The sequence below is a fragment of the Triturus cristatus genome, chromosome 4_1, assembly GCF_964204655.1.
Source record: "Triturus cristatus chromosome 4_1, aTriCri1.1, whole genome shotgun sequence".
Taxonomy (NCBI): domain Eukaryota; kingdom Metazoa; phylum Chordata; class Amphibia; order Caudata; family Salamandridae; genus Triturus; species Triturus cristatus.
Window position 1 is genome coordinate 667,668,085 of NC_140585.1, and position 20,836 is coordinate 667,688,920.

Sequence of the window (20,836 nt, forward strand, 5' to 3'; positions counted from 1 at the left end):
GCTATATGCTATAGCTACATCCTATTGGAGAATTTCGACTACCAAAAAAGACACTAAGTCTGGATGTAGGACTCTTCACCACAACTTCATCCAGCAACTCCCCCAACGACAACACCTCCACCTTGAATACCGCTGGCTGAGCTACCCGGCGGAACTTTACCTTTTCCGCCATTTTTTCAAGAAATTGATTCTAAGTCTGTAGGTAAACAGAGACCCGACTCCATCATAGTTAGCCATAATCTTTGACTTTTCACAGCCTCACACGACTAGATGTCCCCGGTTGGTGCTTTGATCTTTTAGGCACTATTTTTCACTTTAACCTTTAAAAATTCGTAACTCTGGTTCTACTGATTTGATTTTGGTTGTTTTAGTGTAAAACTATTTAATAAAATAGACTATATTTTTCTAAATTGGTGGGGAATTTTTCTTGTGTTGTGTTTTTACTTTATTACTGTTTATGTGCTGCATAAATACTTTACACTTTGCCTCAAGGTTAAGCCTGACTGTTTTAGTGTCAAGCTACTGGAGGGTTAAGCACACGTTAATTTAGTAACATTTTTATGGTTCACCCTGCCGAGGATTGTGGCTGTTGCTTGAGGAGGGCTTATCCCCCCCATCAACCTGATAAACCAATTTCTCACAGTTCCTCTTCCAGACTTAACACATTTAGGGCCTGATTACGATCTTGGCAGACAGGGTTACTCCGTCACAAATGAGACAGATATCCTGTCCATCACATTACAATTCCATTATATCCTATAGTATTTGTAATACGGCGGAAGAGATATCTGTCACATTTGTGGTGGAGTATCCCTTCTGCCAAAATGGTAATCAGATCCTTAGTGACTAACAGTGGCAAATTGCAGCATGGCTACTGTACTAGAAATAACACAGCCTGAAAAGCAATGTGTCCTTGTTTTGGCTCTAGCACTGATTAGCAGAAGAACATTCACTCCAGTTTCTGCTTGGGCTCTTGGCATTAGAGCCTTCCGAGCACGCCTGAATAGCATAATGTCCCTATTTTAAGCAGGCAGTTTTTAGGGGGCCGGAGGGGCAGTAATACGAACTGAAAAAGGACTGATGTCATGGAGTTCAGTTTATCTCTCAGTGCACCCCCATTCGGAGTTTCGCAGGTCAGAATCTAGCAATGTAAACCAATACAGCATGTTTCACTTATTCTGAGCTGCAAAATCAGAAATATTGACGTTATACACTACACAAGTTTCAAAAACGATAACTTGTAATGTGCCGTTTGCATTATTAAGACAATACGTAAATAGAAAAAAAAGAGTGTGAAAAACAATTTGCATTGAAAAGTTGCATAGGAGGAATAACATTAGCCTTTATTTCATATTTCAGCTATCCGAAATCGCACCAAAACAGTTTTCCTGCTGAGAAACCAACAGATAATCAGTTTTGCCAGGGTTACATATTAGATATGCAATGGTCATTTAGGCTTCACATATAAGTCTCATGATTGCTGTCAGGTTGTCAGGTAGTATTTTTCAAAGCAATGGCACACAGTCACTTTATGCCCTTCGCAGCCAGACTATTTTGCATGATATGATGGTGTGACAGCCACAGGGCTCCAAATACCACTTATCTCCCTAAAATAGGATTTTCCCTTACAGTTTCCACATGAGCTTAACCAGTGTAGTGTCTTCCGCAGTCAAGGAGTGTGCAAATGAATATGCCACACACAAAGCTTTGTAACAGATGTCTTTGTTCATCAGCATACAACCACACGCTGCACGCATTGCATCATAACGTTTATAACCACACCCTAACACCTCCCAGCAGGTTATGTAATTCCTTTTAGAGTTCACCCAGAAACACAAGGGTCCTAGTACGCATAATATCAAGACACTACATGTCCACCTTTGTTAAATTAAAAAATACGAACAACTTTAACATCATATTTCCTCAATGAGGCACTCACACTGGTCGGCCAGATTGGGTGGCAAAAAGAAGTTGGGTGGCTCCTTCATTCTGCACCGATGACATAGGCTCAGAGGCTTGATCCGGACATTTAGACGGGGCTGCCTCACTCGTGATCTCAGGGGCTGATGAACACTGAAGAAGATATTTGAAGTGTGACGAGTCCAGTTTGATGAACTTTCCAGGACGATGTACTGCCACCACATGTCCTTTGCACGTCACAACCCTCAAAGGGTCGATAGCAAATGGAGTATTTGTTTTCAGCTTCTTTTTCTGTTTGAAGAGTACCCAGTCCCCTTTGTTGATGATTGTTTCCTGGGCGTGCCAGAACTGATTGGCATTTATCTTCATTTTGTGCTTTTAAGAAGTGTCTGTGACTCAAACCTTATTGGCATTCATCGATCGGTCTTTTGTTCAATGTGGTAGTTTGGGTCTTATGGTTCTCCCAAATGGCAAGGTGGCAGGACCTTCACCAGTTGTGGATTGCGAAATTGATCAATAGGCACGGAGGGCTTGACACATGGCTTGTTTTAAATTGATTCCCATCATCAATGCTCGCTGAATTACCCTCTTGAGGGTGCCCATAAATCGTTCAACACTATTGGCTTGGGTCCAAAGAAGTGTACTCTTTTGATGCTTGACATTGAGTCGAGTAAGAAACTCAACTCCTTGAATTCTTTGCTACTGAAAGGCGGACCATTGTCAAATGTGAGAATAGCAGGGATACCCTATGTTGCAAAGATGTCATCAAGCCACTCAATGACTTTTTCATGGGCTGTTGATAAGTCTTCCACCAAAGGTAAACACAAATATTCATCAATGACAACCAAAAGATAATGTCCATTTCCTAGAGGCCCTTAATAAATCAACTGCAACTCTCCCCCAAGCATACATAGAAAGGACAAATATTGTCAAAGGGTGCTGAGTCATCTGAGGGGGATAAAAAGTTACAAAGATGGCACACTTTCAGTTCTTTCTCAACTTGTTTGTCTAGGCGAGGGAACACCATTTGATCTCTTAGGGCTCTCTTGGTGGCTACAATGCCACAATGTCCCTAATGGGCCAGCTCAATGACTTGCTGTCTCAAGATTTCTGGTATGACGATTCTCGAGCCTCTCAATATGATACCCTCTTGGGTGATGGATAGCTCATCAATTACATTTTTAAAAAATTGGAATTCAACATCATCGGCAAAGGGTTGAATACTTTTTTCCACAATTGAGTTGTAATGAGGTCTTTGAGGATGACCATGTATTGTCTGCTTTGGCCGCAGGAACATTCCGTTCAATAGATAGAGCTGCTGGCGTGCTGGACCTCACAATGAAGTTGAGTTACTCTTCAGCCTCTTTGGATGTTGAACTGTGGCGTTGTAGCGGCACTCATGAAAAGTAATCTGTGAGGTTCTGATCTTTCCCCGTCTTGTGTACAATGGCATAGTTATACTCTTGCAGTCGCAACCTAGATCTCTCGAAGCAAGGGGGCATCATGGCTTTCGGACTTCCAAGGATAGTGAGCAAAGCCTGGTGATCCGTAATGACAGTGAAGTGTTTTCCATAAAGAAACATATGAAAATGTTCTCAGGTCCACACTACAGCCAGGCTCTCCTTTTATGGCACAGAATAAGCACGTTCTGCTTCATACAAGTTTCTACAGGCATAGGCCACAATTTGTCTCTGAGCATTTGGATGGCTACTGTGTTGAGCAATAATCTCCCCTAGCCCTACAGGGCTCGCATTTACTGTGAGCTCTGTGTGCAACTTGGGGTCAAAATAGCCCATTTGCTTTGCATTCTCAATTGCGTGTTTTATGTCCTTAAAACTTTAGTCGCATTCAGTAGACCACGGGAATGAGACATTCTCCTCAATCGGACACTCACTGTAGCAAAGTCACCAATGCATCTTGAGCAATAACTGGCCATGCCTAAGAAGGATCGCAGCATGGTTACATTTTGGGAAGGGGGCAAGTAGATAACAGTGTCTGTACCTTGTCTGGGTCAAGATTCATTCCCTTATCACAGAATTTGTGCCCAAAAAACTTAAGTTTGGTCTTGTGAAACTCACACTTTTCGGTATTCAAAGTGAGACCTGCATCCGCAAGTAACTGGCACACTTGTATAAGAGCCTTATCATGCTCCTTTTGTGCTGCACCAAATACCAGTAGGTTGTCATTGTATTTAAAAGCATGTGTAACAAGTTGAATTACTCAGCGAAAGGCATCCTGAAATATCTCCACAGCCGAAGATACTTCAAAACTCAGTCTGAACAAAACAACTTGAGTCAAAAAAGTAGTAATGTACATACGGTTCTCTTCCAGCTTGAGTTGATGGTATCCTTTGTTCAGGTCAAGACGGGAGAAGACTTTGGCTTCACTCAGCTGCATGATCAGATCTGCTACGTGAGGAGTAGGATGTCTTTCTCTCTCTATTGCTTTGTTGGCCTGTCGCATAACAACACAAATGTGCACTGCACCCCTGCATCCTATTTTTGGCACCACAACTAAGCCCACGGCGTTGGACCTGTAGTGGGTTCAATGCTGTCATCCTTCAGCAGCATTTCTAATTTTTTCTCAACAACTTCTTGTAGGTGAAAAGCGATTCTGTGGTGCCGTTGGGCAACCAGGCGACTGTCCTCATTGATATGAACTTGCACCTTCATTTTCTTGGGTCTTCTTAGGATATGAAACAACGACGGGAACTGGCTCATGATTCAAGACAGGGCACGGAGATTGTAAATCAGAGATATCAGTCCCATGTCACCAACAGTGGCAAAGCTAAGTAGGCATGCACTCAATGATGTTTCCTGAAGAATATGAATCGGCACTTGCACTGATGTTATTTTGTGTTTTATGGTTGGTGTAAATGATAAGTCTTCCACCAAAGGAAAACGCAAATATTCATCAATGACTACATAGTATAAATAGTAGTTTAATATCAGCCCACATGCATTCCTTAATGTTTGGGGTGATAAGGCGTGACACAAAAGATAACCTGTTAAACTTTTCTACTGGCATGAAATTAATCAATGCACCACTCTCAATAATGAAAGTCATGGTGCAACCGTTTACCTTTAATGTAATTTTAGAACAGCATACAGTTACATTTTGTCGCTCCTTTTGGTGATTCTTCTTTGACTATTGATCTTCGCAAGCAGCTAGTCCTGCACGTGCATGTCGTTCTTTAGTCAACATAATCGACCCGCATCCGTCTTCTTCGCTGGCAGTTGATTTTGGCATTGATGAGCCTTTGTATGATGAACTAGACGACAATCGACTTTGTTTGATTTCTACTTGTCATACCTGATGTTGCCTTTTGGACTAGTGGGCATGGTGGGAATGATACTGCAACTTTCTGGTGTTCATTTTCCTTTCTCGCTGTGACGCATTTAGTTTCTCTTTCACTTTGCAGACCAATATGAAGTCGTTTTCTTTTCTACAGCCTTTTCATATCTGTCCTGCGGCTGGACATCTGCCCTCATGGGGAAATTAAAACTCACATTGGAAAAATAACCTTTTCTTCTTCAGAGACGTCACCTTGTGTGCATCTACTTTGTGCTTGTGTTTGCTTTTCATGATCAAAGCTGATTCGTTATGCACTGTTCCTGCTTCCATCTCAGCAGCGGGTTAGCATTATCCTTAAACTGAGTGTCTCTCTCAACATGCGTCTCCTGAAGGAATCTGAAAGACAACCATCAATGACTCTGATAGGCATGGCTCCTCCATTATTAAAGTCACAGAACTTACAGTGTTTCATTAGTTTATCAAGTCTTTCAACAAATGAATACATTGTTTCACCAACTTGTTGTGATGCTTTGTTGTAGATGTATCTTTCATTGTAGACATTCAGCATCAAATTGAACTTGGTTTCCAACACTTACATTATCTTTCAGTTTATGATACTTTCTTTAACACCTCTTTTATTCCATCACCTGCAATTTCTTTCTACTATTTAATGATTTTCTTGCTGTCTTTCCTTCTAGCACGTCTATGCAGCCTACCTGACACAATGATCTGTTTCTTTGCTTTGGAATGCAGAAAACAAGGTGGCAGCTTCAGGAATTTAGCCGCACCATACCTCACACTCCCTTCTGTCACTATTGGAAGCATGTGCTGTAAAGGCAGCATTCTCAACGTACAGTTGGACTGGCAACTTCTTCACGCAACACCCCTGTTGTCTGGGCCTGGTCGTCTCGTCCGATTTTGAGGTCTTATTCCACTTCACTTGCTTGCACCAGTGAGTATGTTTCTGCTTTCGTACCTGGTTGTCACGGCCTTTAGCATCGGCTTCATACTGATGATGGCTCAGTGTTATGGCGCGATGCAGTATTTCTTCATTCAGCCTTACAAGCAGGTTCTGGCGGGCTTTTCAAATGTGCTCCTCTGCAGTGCTTTCAACGTCTTTGATGTATTGGGTGGAGCAATGGCTTTGACTTCACCTGCGACCAACTTAGAATGCTGTGCATCAACTTGGGGGGCACATGGCATGCACAAGAAGTTTGCTGTACGTTGCAAACTCTCAGGGAGAGCAGCCTTTTTCCTTCAGGGCACACATCTCATCATCATCTCCAGTTGCATTGTCTTTCGCAGCCCGGGAGCATGTGAATGAACACATGGAGGTCTGTAACTGACATCTTTATTCTTCACACCACACTGCACGCATTGCATCTTAACTTTTATAACACACCTTAACACCTCCACCAAGTTATGAAATTCCTGTTTTAGAGTCTGCTCAGAATCTCAAGGGTCCTAGCGCACATAAACTCAAGACAGTACAGCCAGGAACATCATGTTAAACTTTAAAAATAAACCTCACTTGAGAAAAAGAAGAGAACATGTGTTTCAGTTAGGAAACTCAACTCAAAAAAATCAAAACATATGTGACAATGAGGAAAAGGCTGTTTACTTAGAGTGTATATTGCTCTAACTCAAGCTCTCATTAATTAACAGTGAATGATTAAGAAGCTTTTTATTTCCAATTTAAAGATATGAAGTGTTAAATAAATTCAGTTGCAAAACAAAATAAATAATAAACGCAATGTCTCTTAAATGCACAACAAAGAATGACCAGACAGCGCCCAAACATGTAGTGGGAAAAGCCAAAAGTCAAGGGCCAGTAATGAGATAAACAAGTACATCATTGGAAGACTACAGCAATAAATTAAGTCACCACTCTTACCACTCAAAGCACCCCATACTCAGGGCAGGCCGAAACACCACTTTGCAAGGCAGCAGTGAAGGCATCTGATACAAAGCCTGAGGGCACACTCACACACGCAGCCTGCATGCCAGCAACCTCAAGCACCGCTGACACAAAGGCATGCATGACCACCAACACTTGTCAGGAGGCTTCAAATATTCATACGATACGAAGACTGTGGCACTCCAGCTGACAACAAGATGCAAAGTTCAAATTCTGATAAGGGCTGGAATCAGCGAAATGCAAGGAATTCACGGGTCCCAAAGTGGACTATACCAAACTATGTAATTAGCACCTACCTTCTGAAACAAACAGTGGTCTAGAGGCAAATAGAACAATAAAACAAGAGGACAAAAGAAAGCAAATGGGAAACCATACATCATGAGTACACCTGGCCAACAACAATAACCACTGGCAAAGTCTCACCTATGTGAGAGCTATTGGCTTTGCCATTGTCTTTTAGCAATGATGTAGGGTAGCGTGGCAGCTGTTGACAAAGTAGAGTGGCATAGAGGAAAGTAGCATAGGGAGAGTGGTATAGAAGGGCATAAAGTGGAGTGGCGTAGAGCAGAGTGCAGTGCCTTAGAGTATTGTAAAGTGGAGCAAAGTAGAGTGGCATAGAGTAGAGTGGCATAGAGTGGCATTGTGTGGACTGGAGTGGAGTGGAGTGGCTTAGAGTAGAGTAAGGTAGAGCAAAGTGGCATAGAGTAGGGTGGCATAGAGTAGGGTGGGGTGGCAAAGACTATGGTAGACTGGAGTTAAGTAGTGTGGTGTGGAGTAAAGTGGTGTGCATAGAGTAGAGTAGCATACAGTGGAAAAATGTAGAGTGCTGTAGAGGAGAGTGGCTTAGAGTGGAGTGGCCGTAGAGTGGCCTTGTAATGAGTGGCGTAGCGTAGAGCACCATGGAGTGGCGCAGAGTGGAGTAGCAGGGAGTGGAGAGGAATGACGTAGAGTATGCATAATGTAGAGTGGCGTAGAGTGGAGTGGCACAGAGTAGAGCGGAGTAGTGTAGAGGTCAGTAGCATAGAGGTGAGTGGCATAGAGTAGGTGTGAAGTAGAGTGGTGTGGTGTAGAGTGGCATAGAGTGACTAACAGCAGAGTGGTGGAGAGTGAAGTGGAGTGGCATAGAATGGCATAGAGTAGAGTGACATAGAGTGGAACAGAGTGGAGTGACATAGAGTGCCATACAGTGGCACTGTGTAGTACAGTGGAGTGGCATAGGGAAGAATGTCATAGAGTAGAGTGGAGTGGCGTAGTATGGCTTAGAGAGGTGTAGAGTGGAGTAACATGAAATGAGTGGCATACAGTGGAACTGAGTGGCATAGAGTGGACAGAAGAGGCATAGAGTGGAATGAAGTAAACTGGTGTAGAGTAGAGTGGCATAGGGCAGGGTGACGTAGACTGGCGTTGTGTGGAGTGGAGTAAACTATAGTGGAGTGGCATGGCATAGAGTAGAGTGGTGTAGAGTAACATAGAGAGGAGTAGAGTTATATTGAATACATTGCAATTCATATAACAAATGGGAAGGGGAGAACCTTTCAAGCCCCCACCATATCGCAATTTGAAATGGATCCCAAAGTCCTTTGCAAGTCAGACTTTTCTGACTCACAAAATGACATTTGCACATTGCCTAAAGCTTATTTATGATTGCAAACCCTGTGATTTTGAGAATCACATCCTTTCGCACTGTAATTAATCTTTGTGCATCTGGCCCAGAGTAAAGTAGAAAAAATAAAACCTATCACAAAGTGAAAAAGTTGTTTTAAGATTTTTTGCTTCATTTTACAGCTGGGTTAAAAGTGAGGGAAGTTTATAAAAGTAACAGAATTAGAGGTAAAAAAGGGGAAAACAGAAAAGGGAGAGCTATAAATGGAATGTTCTGAATTTTTGAAAGATGGACAGTTAAACAGTACAAATCATAGGACCAATTTGGAAAAGAAATGTATTTTGAAAAGATAACTTTAAAAGCATAATCTGTAGGAAATTCAACGGTATTCCTACAAATATATTTAGAAATAGGAGTCTGAACTCCAAAATAACATTCTAAGTTCAAAATGTCTTCATTTTATATTTGCTGAGCAGCTCATTACACAACCACAGCTAAACAGTCTAATGCCTTTTGAGATATAAATGCTTCAGCCCTAAAACATTATTTTGTATTGTCGAACCAATCCAGGTTCATTCTGTGATCTCTGCAAAGTAGTATTCTTACTATTATTCTCAATTAGTAGCTCCATAAAGATGTTTTTGAACTTCCTATACCATAGAATGTGTAAATGCTAGATCTGTAGAAGGGAAAGCATCCACACAGTAAAGAGAGGAGTCTACTGATTTTTATTATGAGACACTCACTAGATTCAAGATTTTCAGGCCTGTTCAAAATCCTTATACTTTCTGATATCTTTTATAGTGTTAGACTGATTGATAGGTTATCTCTGTAAAACCTTCCATGAGACGTGTTATCCATTGAAACTCGTTAAGATATACGAGTCTTCGATATATTCAGAATAAAGCATAATCATAGGTGTTCTAGCAACAGTTGCTTCTCTGTCACAGGACTGTGACTTGGGAACTCTCAGTTCTCTCTGTTACTCACATACAACAGCAGCTGTGGTCACTGGTTCCAGACTAGACCTGCCAACCCAAGATTGATTTTCATCATATAAGTGTAGCGGGAGAAGGGGCATGGCCTTAGCGAAGGGCCGGGGCAATAAGGAGTGGGGCTCTGGACCTCCTCCTCTGTCTAAAACAAACTACAGCTACCCTCCCCCACGGCAATTGGGTACTCATTGGCGCCATCTTCGATGCCCTAGCATGGTTTTAAATGGAGCCCAGTTATGTAGAGCATTCACGCCTGATCTGGAAACCCCCTTTTGTACAAGGGTTTACAGCTCAATGCCTGGTGGTGCTTCTTAACCCCGTGCCCAGGTGAGGGGGCCTGAATCCATGTGTCACATAAATGCTATATTATAAAGACAAGAAATAAACGACAAATTTCCAATGGAATCAGAGGCCGTTGGATATCGTGAGTCATAGCCAAATTTGCATACCAGCCCCAACTATCCAACTCACAGCTCTGCTGTTCACACTTCCTTATTACAAAAATGAATAATAAACTGCTTTCAGATACATGAAATAATAAAAAACAACCCTACCTTTATAGTCAGAAGCTCTCCAAGAGTCCTGGGCACGTGGTGACCTAAAAATATAAACCATGATGTTACTTTATGTTGTGCGGATCACAACTGTCTAATGGTCACAATTTACCTGACATGTTCTCTCAAAGTCTCCTTTTAGAAATGTGGCCTAAACACAAAATATGGAGGGAGAATGCAGAGGAAAACAGTGATATAGTTCTGAACCTTTAATGTACTGCACTATAGTTCACATTCATCGTTCTAGCACCCTTACTCCCTACTTATACATTTCCATGTACAAACAGATTTGGAGAACTATGCATATTTTTATAGCTCTTTTTGTATGCAACCCATGAAAGAACTATGAATGTGCGGGTAAAGAATGTAATGTGCAAGGTGCTTAAAATGTAGCCAAAATTGACTTTTTGGGAAGCGCTGCCTTTGTGCCAGAGTTCGCAAGAATGTCAATTTCATTTGCCTTTTTGAACTATTTGTGAGTTATCGTGTGTGAAAAATATATTTAGATTTGTTCCATATTGTTTAAATTTCTGGTGTACATCAAATGTTACAGACTGACTTCACGTAATGTAAACCATGGTTCTCCAAGATAGGCCGACATGGTTCTAGCTCATGCCATATTTTCAAGATAACCACCTTGTAAGTTAATAACATTTAGTTTTAAGGTGTCTAAATGTATTTGATGTAGACATTTTTTTAATCTGGCATAGGCTGGGCAATCATAATGTAGGCCTCTTTGTGGAAAGGTTTAAAAGGGCATTGCTGTCCCTCGGAAAACTGGCTCCAAATGGCAGTTTCAACACCGTTGATGAAATTAATTAACAGTTGACAATAGGTATCATCTACAGAGAAAATTTAAGGGGAATTAGAAATTGACAATATTTATAGCAATAGGAGACAGGATGTGGTCAAACAGTCAGAGTGCAAGACTTTGGAACAGTGGAACCAAGTTCGGACATCGGCTCAACATCTTGTGATTCTGGGCATCACTTAATCTCCCCACACCTACAAAAAACGAATGTGTCCTTGTGTATAGTAACTGGTGCTCATGTAAAGCGCTCCAATACCTTTGCATATATAAAACTTTATAAAAATATATAATATATTAACACACACATTTTTAATTGTTACGATTCATTTGAGAAACAAATCAGTGGAATCAAGAGTAATCAACTAAACTTAGGAACAATAGGAATCATTTGAAGATGAAACTGTTAAAGGCAAATAAGGAGCAGAAAAGATTAGACGGGGAGGGCGCGAGGCGAAATATGGAGAGATAGAGTTATGAAGTGTTAAATATTGTTGCATTCCCTTTCAGTTATTCAAATGTCTACTAGTGATCTTAGTTGTCTAGCATTAAATTACAATAATGGGATTAGGAAACTCCTAATGGAGCACGTTATTATACACTCCTTAAACACTGCAGTACATCCAGGGGTGAATAATTGGTAGAATATTCTAAATAGAAATAAAACTAGAAAACAGATATTCCTGAAGGCAGTATTTCAAAATATACTGTACAGAAGTATTGTAGCATAGTACTAAAAATTCAACAATCTCTGTGTATCTTCTAGCTGACAGCTGTGTTAGTGGCGGAATGTTCCTAGGAGAAAACATATTCCAGTTTAGATAAATAATTGAAAAAACAAATCTTTTCTTACTAATCTGAAAGGTACTTAAAATTGTTTTAAATTCTACCTCATGTTTAAAAGTGAAGAAATCCACTTTTTAATACATTTGTTCATTTTTAACAGCTTGAATGTTTTTGTAAATTGTTTTATATTTTTGTGCAGGTATTGTGTGAAAAAACAAAAAAATATGAAAAGAGCATGCTGGAAACAAGATTGTTGGAGAAGTTCAACATTGCTTTCCAGTCCAGGAGTTTAAGTCCAAGCAAGCACTCATGAAATATCGTGGCAGGTAACAAATCAGCAGCTCTTCCTTCATTTACAGACGAACAAGCAACATAAAATGTTTCTACTACAAAAGATTAAAAACTGGTATACCACCTAATCAGAACACAGATAGTTTCACAATGGTACTATAGGATACAAATTATTTTTTACATTGCCATACGTACATTTTAAAAATGTGCTGGAAAGGTGAGCCTAACTATTGCTAACCCCAGCGTTTGAACAACCTTTCCTCGCTCCTGGGAGAAAATGTACCGTCACACAAATGATGTATGAGTAAACCATTTGAAGAGTATCAATTCACATTTTGAGAACAATTGTAGATCTATACTGATAGACTAAATTGTTTGAACACCTAAATTGAACATAGGAGCACAAAAAGGCTTTTTGACTCAAGCCCTCAGTAATGTTTTATGTACAAAACCTTTTGAAATGCTTCTGATTCAATAATGTTCTTTTAAGAATCGTTGGTTGCTCTTGGAGCTAGTTCTGTGCCAGATGAAATACCTAACATAAAAATATATTTCATTAGTCCATTTGAGTAGTACATTTTCAAGCTAAAGGCACACAGGTTTGTTCAACTTAACATCCAGGGAGAGCATATGATTCTCCCACCTCTCTTTTGGTTATGGGCATTCGTGTGGCAACCCTGTTTTTATAAAATGTTAAATAGAACAAGGATCTGAAATATGTCAGACAGATGTACAATGGAACAACGCATGCATTTGCCACGCATCCTTTAGCACGCAATGCAATCAATACGCATTGCCTCTGCCACGCATATGTCATTACAACAAAACCTAAAGTATAGATGAGGTAAGTGAATGGCGGTGGTCTGCCGGCGAGGTCGCGAACCTCCAAACAAACAAACACCAATCCTTCTCACAGTACGTCAAAGATTGTGCCGAGCCCAAAATCTATTTTCAACGTGGTTTATTAAAGCCAAATCATGTGGCAAATAATGCTCGACGCGTTTCGGAACAGCCGTTCCTTTCTCACAGGTCGGTCCGTGAGAAAGGAACGGCTGTTCCGAAACGCATCGTGCATTATTTGCCACATGATTTGGATTTAATAAACCACGTTGAAAATGGATTTTGGGCTCGGCACAATCTTTGACGTACTGTGAGAAGGATTGGTGTTTGTATACATGTATATATATATATATTTATACACACACACACACACACACATACATACCTATATAACCTACTGGCAGTCGCCAGTATGTAATCATAGTTCGGACCTAGATTCATAGAAGCATTTTTTTGACTTGCCTATAACTTTGGCATCATTTGACCAAGCTCAATTAAATTTTCCCAAAAAGTGGCAAAGTAGGTTCTGTGTTTAATGGAAAGTTTGAGGATGATCCGTGCAGTGGGGACCGAGAAATAGGAGTGCGAGAAAAGGGTGCGTTAGTAATGTAAACTCCCATAGGAACGCATTGTCGAGTTGACAGCCATAACTGCTGGACAGAACTACATCAAATTCGGCAGAAAGGTAGATGTTGTTACGCAGATTGTGTTTTTTGTATTTGGTGCAAATCCGTCTAGTAGTTTTTGAGAAATTTAAGCAAAAATTATAGATATATCTCTGGCTGTGGATATTTTGCGGTGGTTTTGCAATTAATCACTGATGCACATGCCAACGGGAATGCTCTGATTGGCTGGATGCAGCCTGAAGAGAAGGTTGCGGCTGCCATTTTATCATTCAGAAATGGTTCCCGGGGCTGAAAATTTGTGTGGAAGCTAAAAAAAGGGGTCAGGGTGGAGATACTCTGACCCAATGTTTGAGAAATGGGTGTGTTAGTGACACAACTTATGTGTCTAAAATTGGTTTGTTTGATCGCGTGTGATATTTGCGATGACGACACGACCGACAGCGCGGCTCTTCATGTACCATCACAGGGACATCGCGAATATCATGAAGTCATCGTGAACATTAGTGGAAACATAAAAAAATATATATATTTGTACACACTCGCCAGTCAGGGTCACAAACTCATGTACGCACTCACAAACTTACTCAGACACTTATACATCCAGTCACATACCCACTCAATCAATCAATCAATCAAAGACATTTATAGAGCGCACTACATACCCGTAGGGTCTCAAGGCGCTTAGGGGGGGGGGGGGCCGTTACTGCTCGAACAGCCAGGTCTTGAGCTTCTTCCTGAAGGAGAGGTGGTCTTGGGTCAGGCGCAGGTCGGTCGGGAGGGAGTTCCAGGTCTTGGCGGCCAGGTAGGAGAAGGACCTTCCTCCTGTTGTCGCTCTACGGATGCGTGGGACGGCGGCGAGGGCGTGGCTGGTTGATCGGAGGTGGCGTTTGGGAGCGTAGAAGTTGATTCGGTTGTTGAGGTAGCTCGGGCCTTGATCGTGTAGGGCTTTGTGTGCGTGGGTGAGGAGACGGAAGGTGATTCTTTTGTTGACGGGGAGCCAATGCAGGTCTCTCAGGTGTCCGGAGATGTGGCTGTTACGTGGGATGTCGAGGATGAGTCTGGCTGAGGCGTTCTGGATCCGCTGGAGTCTCTTCTGGAGCTTGGCGGTGGTTCCGGCGTAGAGGGCGTTGCCGTAATCCAGTCGGCTGGTGACGAGGGCCTGGGTGACGGTCTTCCTGGTCTCCGTGGGGATCCACCAGAAGATCTTCCGTAGCATGCGCAGGATGTTGAAGCACGCCGAGGAGACGGCGTTGACTTGCTTGGTCATGGAGAGGGAGGAGTCCAGGATGAAGCCCAGGTTGCGTGCGTGGTTAGTCGGTTTGGGTGCGGTGCCCAGGGCGGGGGGCCACCAGGAGTCGTCCCAGGCGGTGGGCGTGGAGCCCAGGATGAGGACCTCCGTCTTGTCTGAGTTCAGTTTCAGGCGGCTGGTCGTCATCCACTCGGCTACCTCCTTCATCCCTTCGTGCAGGTTGGCTCTGGCGGCGGTGGGGTCGTTGGTCAGGGAGAGGATCAGCTGGGTGTCGTCGGCGTAGGAGATTATGTTGAGGTTGTGTTGGCGTGCGATGGCCGCGAGGGGGTTCATGTGGACGTTGAAGAGGGTAGGGCTCAGCGAGGATCCTTGAGGGACGCCGCAGATGACTTCGGTGGCTTCTGACTTGTACGGTGGTAGGCGGACTCTTTGTGTTCTTCCGTAGAGGAAGGATACGATCCATTCCAGTGCCTTCTCCTGGATTCCGACGTTGCTGAGGCGTTGCACTAGGGTGCGGTGGCAGACAGTGTCGAAGGCCGCGGAGAGGTCTAGGAGGATGAGGGCCGCTGTTTCTCTGTTGTCCATCAGGGCTCGGATGTCGTCGGTGGCGGCGATGAGGGCGGTCTCGGTGCTCTGGTTGGCTCGGAAGCCGGACTGCGAGGGGTCGAGGGATCCGTTCGTCTCGAGGAAGGCGGCCAGCTGTTTGTTGACGGTCTTCTCGATGACTTTGGCTGGAAACTGGAGGAGCGAGATTGGGCGGTAATTCTTGAGTTCGGTGGGGTCTGCTGTAGGTTTCTTGAGAAGAGCGCTGAGTTCGGCGTGCTTCCAGCTCTCGGGGAAGGTGGCGGTGTCGAAGAAGGTGTTGATAATGTCCCGCAGGTGGGGTGCGATGACAGCGTCGGCTTTGTTGAAGACGTGGTGAGGGCAGGGGTCGGTCGGCGATCCGGAGTGGACGGAGTTCATCATGCGGACGGTGTCTTCGGTGCTGATCGGAGTCCAGGCTCGGAGGGCGGCGGTGGGCGGCGTGGCTGTGGTCGTGGCGTGCGTCGGTTGGGTGCTGAAGCTGTTGTGTATGTCCGCGATCTTGTTGTGGAAGTAGGAGGCGAGGGAGTTGCAGAGGTCTTGCGAAGGGGTGATGTCGTTGTTTCCGGCGTTGGGGTTGGAGTTGGGGTTGGAGAGCTCCAACTCAGATACTCATGCGCTCACTCACATACCCATTCAGGTACTTATGCACCCACCTACAAACTCACTTGGAGATTGACACACCCATGTACAGATCCACTCAGAGATTCATGCACCTACTTAGAGACTCATGTGTACAGTTTCATACCTACTTAGAGACTCTTACACCCACTCACAGAACCACTTGGGCACTCATGCACCCACCCACAGACCCACTCAGATACTCATGCACCTACTTACAAACTCACTCGGAGAGTCACGCACCTATGTACAGACTCACTCAGAGACCCATGCACCGACTTACAGACCCACTCACCCCCTCATATTGGGTTTTATAATGCGCACAGCTACTCCTAGGAGTGTCCCGGCGCGAGCCTGTGAGGTGCCGAATAAGAGAAGAATTAAAACAGAAAGGTTTTGAGCTGTTTCTTGAATTGCCCCAACTCTTGGATGCCGTGCAAAGAGAGAGGCAACGAATTCCAAGCCGTAGCTGCCCTAATGGCCAGTGATCTGCCCCCCATTCTTTGGAGGCGCACACGAGGAATTTGCGCAAGCAGCTGAGATGACGATCTCAGGTGCCTAGTAGGCAGGTAGAAAGCAAAACGCTTTCTAAGATATAGAGGTCCTCCATCATACAAAGCGCGATGCGCTATGACCAAGGCCTTAAACTCCACATGTTTCCTAACCGGGAGCCAATGCAACATGCGCAGATGACGCTTGATACTCTTCTTAGTAGGAATGTTGCGCACCAGCCGGGCCGCTGCATTCTGGACCACCTGCAATTTTTTAAGAATGTATTCAGGAAGGCCCAGATACAGCCCATTGGCATAGTCTACCCGAGAGAGGATCAGTGCGCGGGCCACTGTTTCCTTTGCTGGTCTTGGTAGTAGTGGAAGGAATTTCTTGAGAGACTTTAATATCCCAAAGCAACTCCCCGCCAATTTTTTGATCTGAGTCGAAAAGGACAGCTGTTCATCGAACCAGACCCCCAAATTTTTGACTGGTAAACCCGTGCAAGATGGCACGGGATAGTCAAATGGCCAGAGAGATTCCCTGAAGCGCGGGGGAAATCTACCGTAAAGGAGAATTTCGGTCTTTTCCTCGTTACATTTCAGTTGAGTGGCAGAGAACCATTGGAAAACGGCTGTCAGACACTCCTTCACCCTCACGGTAGAAAATTCCGATTTACCCCAGGTGAACAGAAGCTGGGTGTCATCGGCATAAGCAACGATCTTGGCACCCCGCTCTTCTGCCAATTGGACCAGAGGAGTAACATATATGTTAAAAAGCAGGGGACTCATAGAAGACCCCTGCGGGACTCCAGTGGTCACATATTGGAGAGGAGACGAGAAAGGCGGGAGCCAGACCTGTTGCGAACGCCCCGCAAGAAAGGATTCCAGCCACTTCCAGGCTTGTCCAGAGATGCCTATGTCCGCTAGCCGAGACGAGCTGAGTATGTACTCACAGAACCACTGAGACACTCATACATGTAGTTACAGATCTACTTAGACAATCATACACCCACTCACACACCCATACAGACTTATGGACTCACTGATACACTCAGAGAGTAACAAACCCACCCACTAACTCACTCAGATATACACACATGGACTCACTCACTCACTCAAGGCTCATGCGTCCACTCACAGACCCATCCATGCACTCACCCTCCCAGTCACAGAGCCACTCAGGCACTCATGCATGCACCCATTTACTCACCCTGTCAGAGACTTAACTATCACTCACAGACCCATTGAGATACTCGTACACCCACACAGAGTCACTCAGACATTTATAAACCCACTCACAGACCCACTCAGACACTCACACACCAATACAGTCACTCACGCACCCTCTCACAGACCCACTCAGAGACGTATGCAACCAGTCATTCAGACAATCACACTCCGAGTCATAGATCCACTGAGAGACTCATGTACTTAGTCACAGAACCACTCGGACACTCATGAACCCACTCACTGACCCACTCAGACATCCACTTAGACACTCATGTATCCACTCACAGATCCAGTCAGACAGTTATATACTTACTTACAAGTGCACAAAGGGACTCACATGCCTACTCGCAGATTGACTGAGAGTCACGCAACATATCACAGACCCACTGAGACACTGATGCACCCATGCAAATGCGCTGAGACAGTCATGCAGATTGTTACAGAAACATTGATAGACTGATGCACTGTGTTACAGATTGACTCAAATAGTTATACAGTGAATGAGAGGTTTACTGATACAGTGATGCATGCAGTAATAGATTATACTGAAACAGTTATGCACTGTGTTATAGAGATAGTAAGGGAGTTTTACATGCTATTGTACAGTTATTTAGGTAGTAATGTGTTTAGTCTGTTGGTAATAATTAGGGCTCCTGGTTTTATGGTATCCATGTTTTTAACATTTCCATCTGTATTTATCCATATTTATTTTTGGGACATTTTATCTGTATTAATCCATATTTATTTTGTGTATAAATGAAGTTGTAAAACTATACATTTCCATATTTATTTAACTGATAGACACTCACTCATACTTTGATGTCTGCCCTGATTTAGCTATTTAGGCTGCCAAATATTACATAACAATACATCCACTAAATATTAGCATTATAACACAAATGTTTGTTGGCATATGCCATTATTGAAAGAAATTTCATTCCTTTTTCTAATTTCCCATGCTGTCCATCTGCTTAGCTGTTGGGCTACAATTCATGAAAGACAGCACAGAGAGTAACTTAAATGAAGCACAATTTTCTGTATTTATCTACTTAAAAAAATAAATGCAGACAGAAAACACATTGTTTTCTACCTGTATTTATCTGTAAAAATCCATAAAACCGGAAAACCGGAAGCCTTAGTCATAATCCATTTTGCAGTTATACGTTTTGAATGTGGTGGTGGCTATTAAATGTCTGCATTTGTTTTGTCATTTCACGACGTATTTGTGGCTATAGCGGCTACCAATATCATCGCGACACCCGATGTCATTGCGAAAAAGAAAAATCTGTTTAAATGGTTGTTTTTATAGAAATTCCCTACAAAAATATGAATTTAAACAGTGCAGTAATAAACCCCTAGTGTCTAAAATACTGTCAAATGTGTGCATGTATGTGTTTTACACCCCCTAAAAAAGGCACGATTTTCGCCGTTACCGGAGTCATCGCGACTCTCTGCATAATCGCAAAACAGGAAGTAGGGTTCAAACACAGTTTTTTAAAATGTTGGTACAAAAATGTGTGTACAAACATGTTCTTTAAGTTAGCAATGTGTGTATTGTATTGAATTTTTTAAGTTAAAATTTTTGAATGTGATGGTGGTCGTTGAATGTCTACTTTTGTTTTGTGATTTCGCAACGTGATCGCGATCATCGTGACTTTGTTGCAATTTTCTAAAAAAAAATATTTAACGAGAAAATGAACAACATTTTGGGCTCTTGGGTAGCTCTGGCAAGATCTTTTGTGTTGAGAGTGTGTATAAATCAGCTACAGATAAGAGTCAGTGCAGAGTTTCAAGTTGTTTAGAAACACCCTGTTCCCTTCGTCTGTAAAGTGACCTCCACCATTTCTATACCTTCCGTGCATGTCAAAATGTAGATTGCTGTTGTAGCTGAAGCCCATGTTATGGTCTCTGAGGAAAGCAGAAACAGTTTTATTAACTGAGGAAAGCAGAAACAGTTTGATTAACATGTTTCCTGGCTCTATCGATCTGTGGACAGAATTGATTTGACCACTTCCATTTCTGTCTTTGGCATATATTAGAATACACCAAGACAGTGTGAGGGAAAAGCGACATTAGTTCTGCAAAAGTATCCTTCAATAAGATATCCAGCCCTACCCCAGTCAATGTGCCTAGGTCATTGCCACCACAGTGCACAATCTTGAGGTGAGGAGCTCGTCAATCCATAATGGTTTTAACTAAAGCTAGCCACTGATGGAACTTTAACCAAGGACACTACAATTAAGAAATAGAATGTAAAAAAAACTTTGAAATTCACTGAAAAAGCCAGAGGTTAGAGGGACGTTATAGTTAGGAATTAGCGTTTAAAAAACCTTTGAAAGTCACTGAAATAACAAAGGTTACAGGGAAGTTAAAGTTTAGAAATGAAATTTTAAAAACTTAGAAAGTAAAAAAAAAAAAGGTTACAGGGATGATATACTTAGGCTAACATTTCACTCGTACGAAACCAGAGAAATTCAACAGTTATATTTAGCTGCGCTAACTATAACTCATGTCACCACAATGCACTACTTATGACCTCACATGTTACATCACTTATGACATGGTCGGTGAGATCAACGTTTGGAAAACATGACATTTGCTGTATTACACATACCACTGGATGCATTTACACTGTAATAGAGCAGACGGGATATCCATCACGTTTGTGATGAAGTAACTCATCAACTGATTTCTAAATCAGGCTCCTTGTTTCCTCAAAACTGTCCAGAGATATCAGACACATTTTTACTACTTAAGAACAAAGCTTCTTTCATGGATTGAGTAGAAAATGAGGGGTGGCTACCTTTCACTCAAATTATTTAGAGTACACTGAACAAAAACAAAGCCTGCTCTCGTGTAAAGTATATCATTCTAAAGAGAGTAATTTAATCAAATTCTATTTCTTGTGTTGATTTACCGCTCACCTGCTCATTTTATGTTTTTTAGCAAACTTTCAGTAGCAATGTGAGGGATTTCAATCAGTGGCAACTTTATGGGATTTGAACATCCATTTGGTTGAGCAGATTCT

General features: G+C 42.7%; 1 protein-coding gene across 12 annotated transcripts in view; it reads right to left on the bottom strand.

Moving 5' to 3' along the window:
* NRCAM (neuronal cell adhesion molecule) overlaps positions 1-20,836 on the bottom strand; it is a 971,555-nt gene that overhangs the window by 784,526 nt on the left and 166,193 nt on the right. For all 12 annotated transcript variants that reach the window (XM_085653084.1, XM_085653089.1, XM_085653092.1 and 9 more), the window contains exon 2: positions 10,285-10,328. The gene's annotated coding sequence lies outside the window, so the exon portion shown is untranslated. The remainder of the gene's footprint in view (positions 1-10,284; positions 10,329-20,836) is intronic.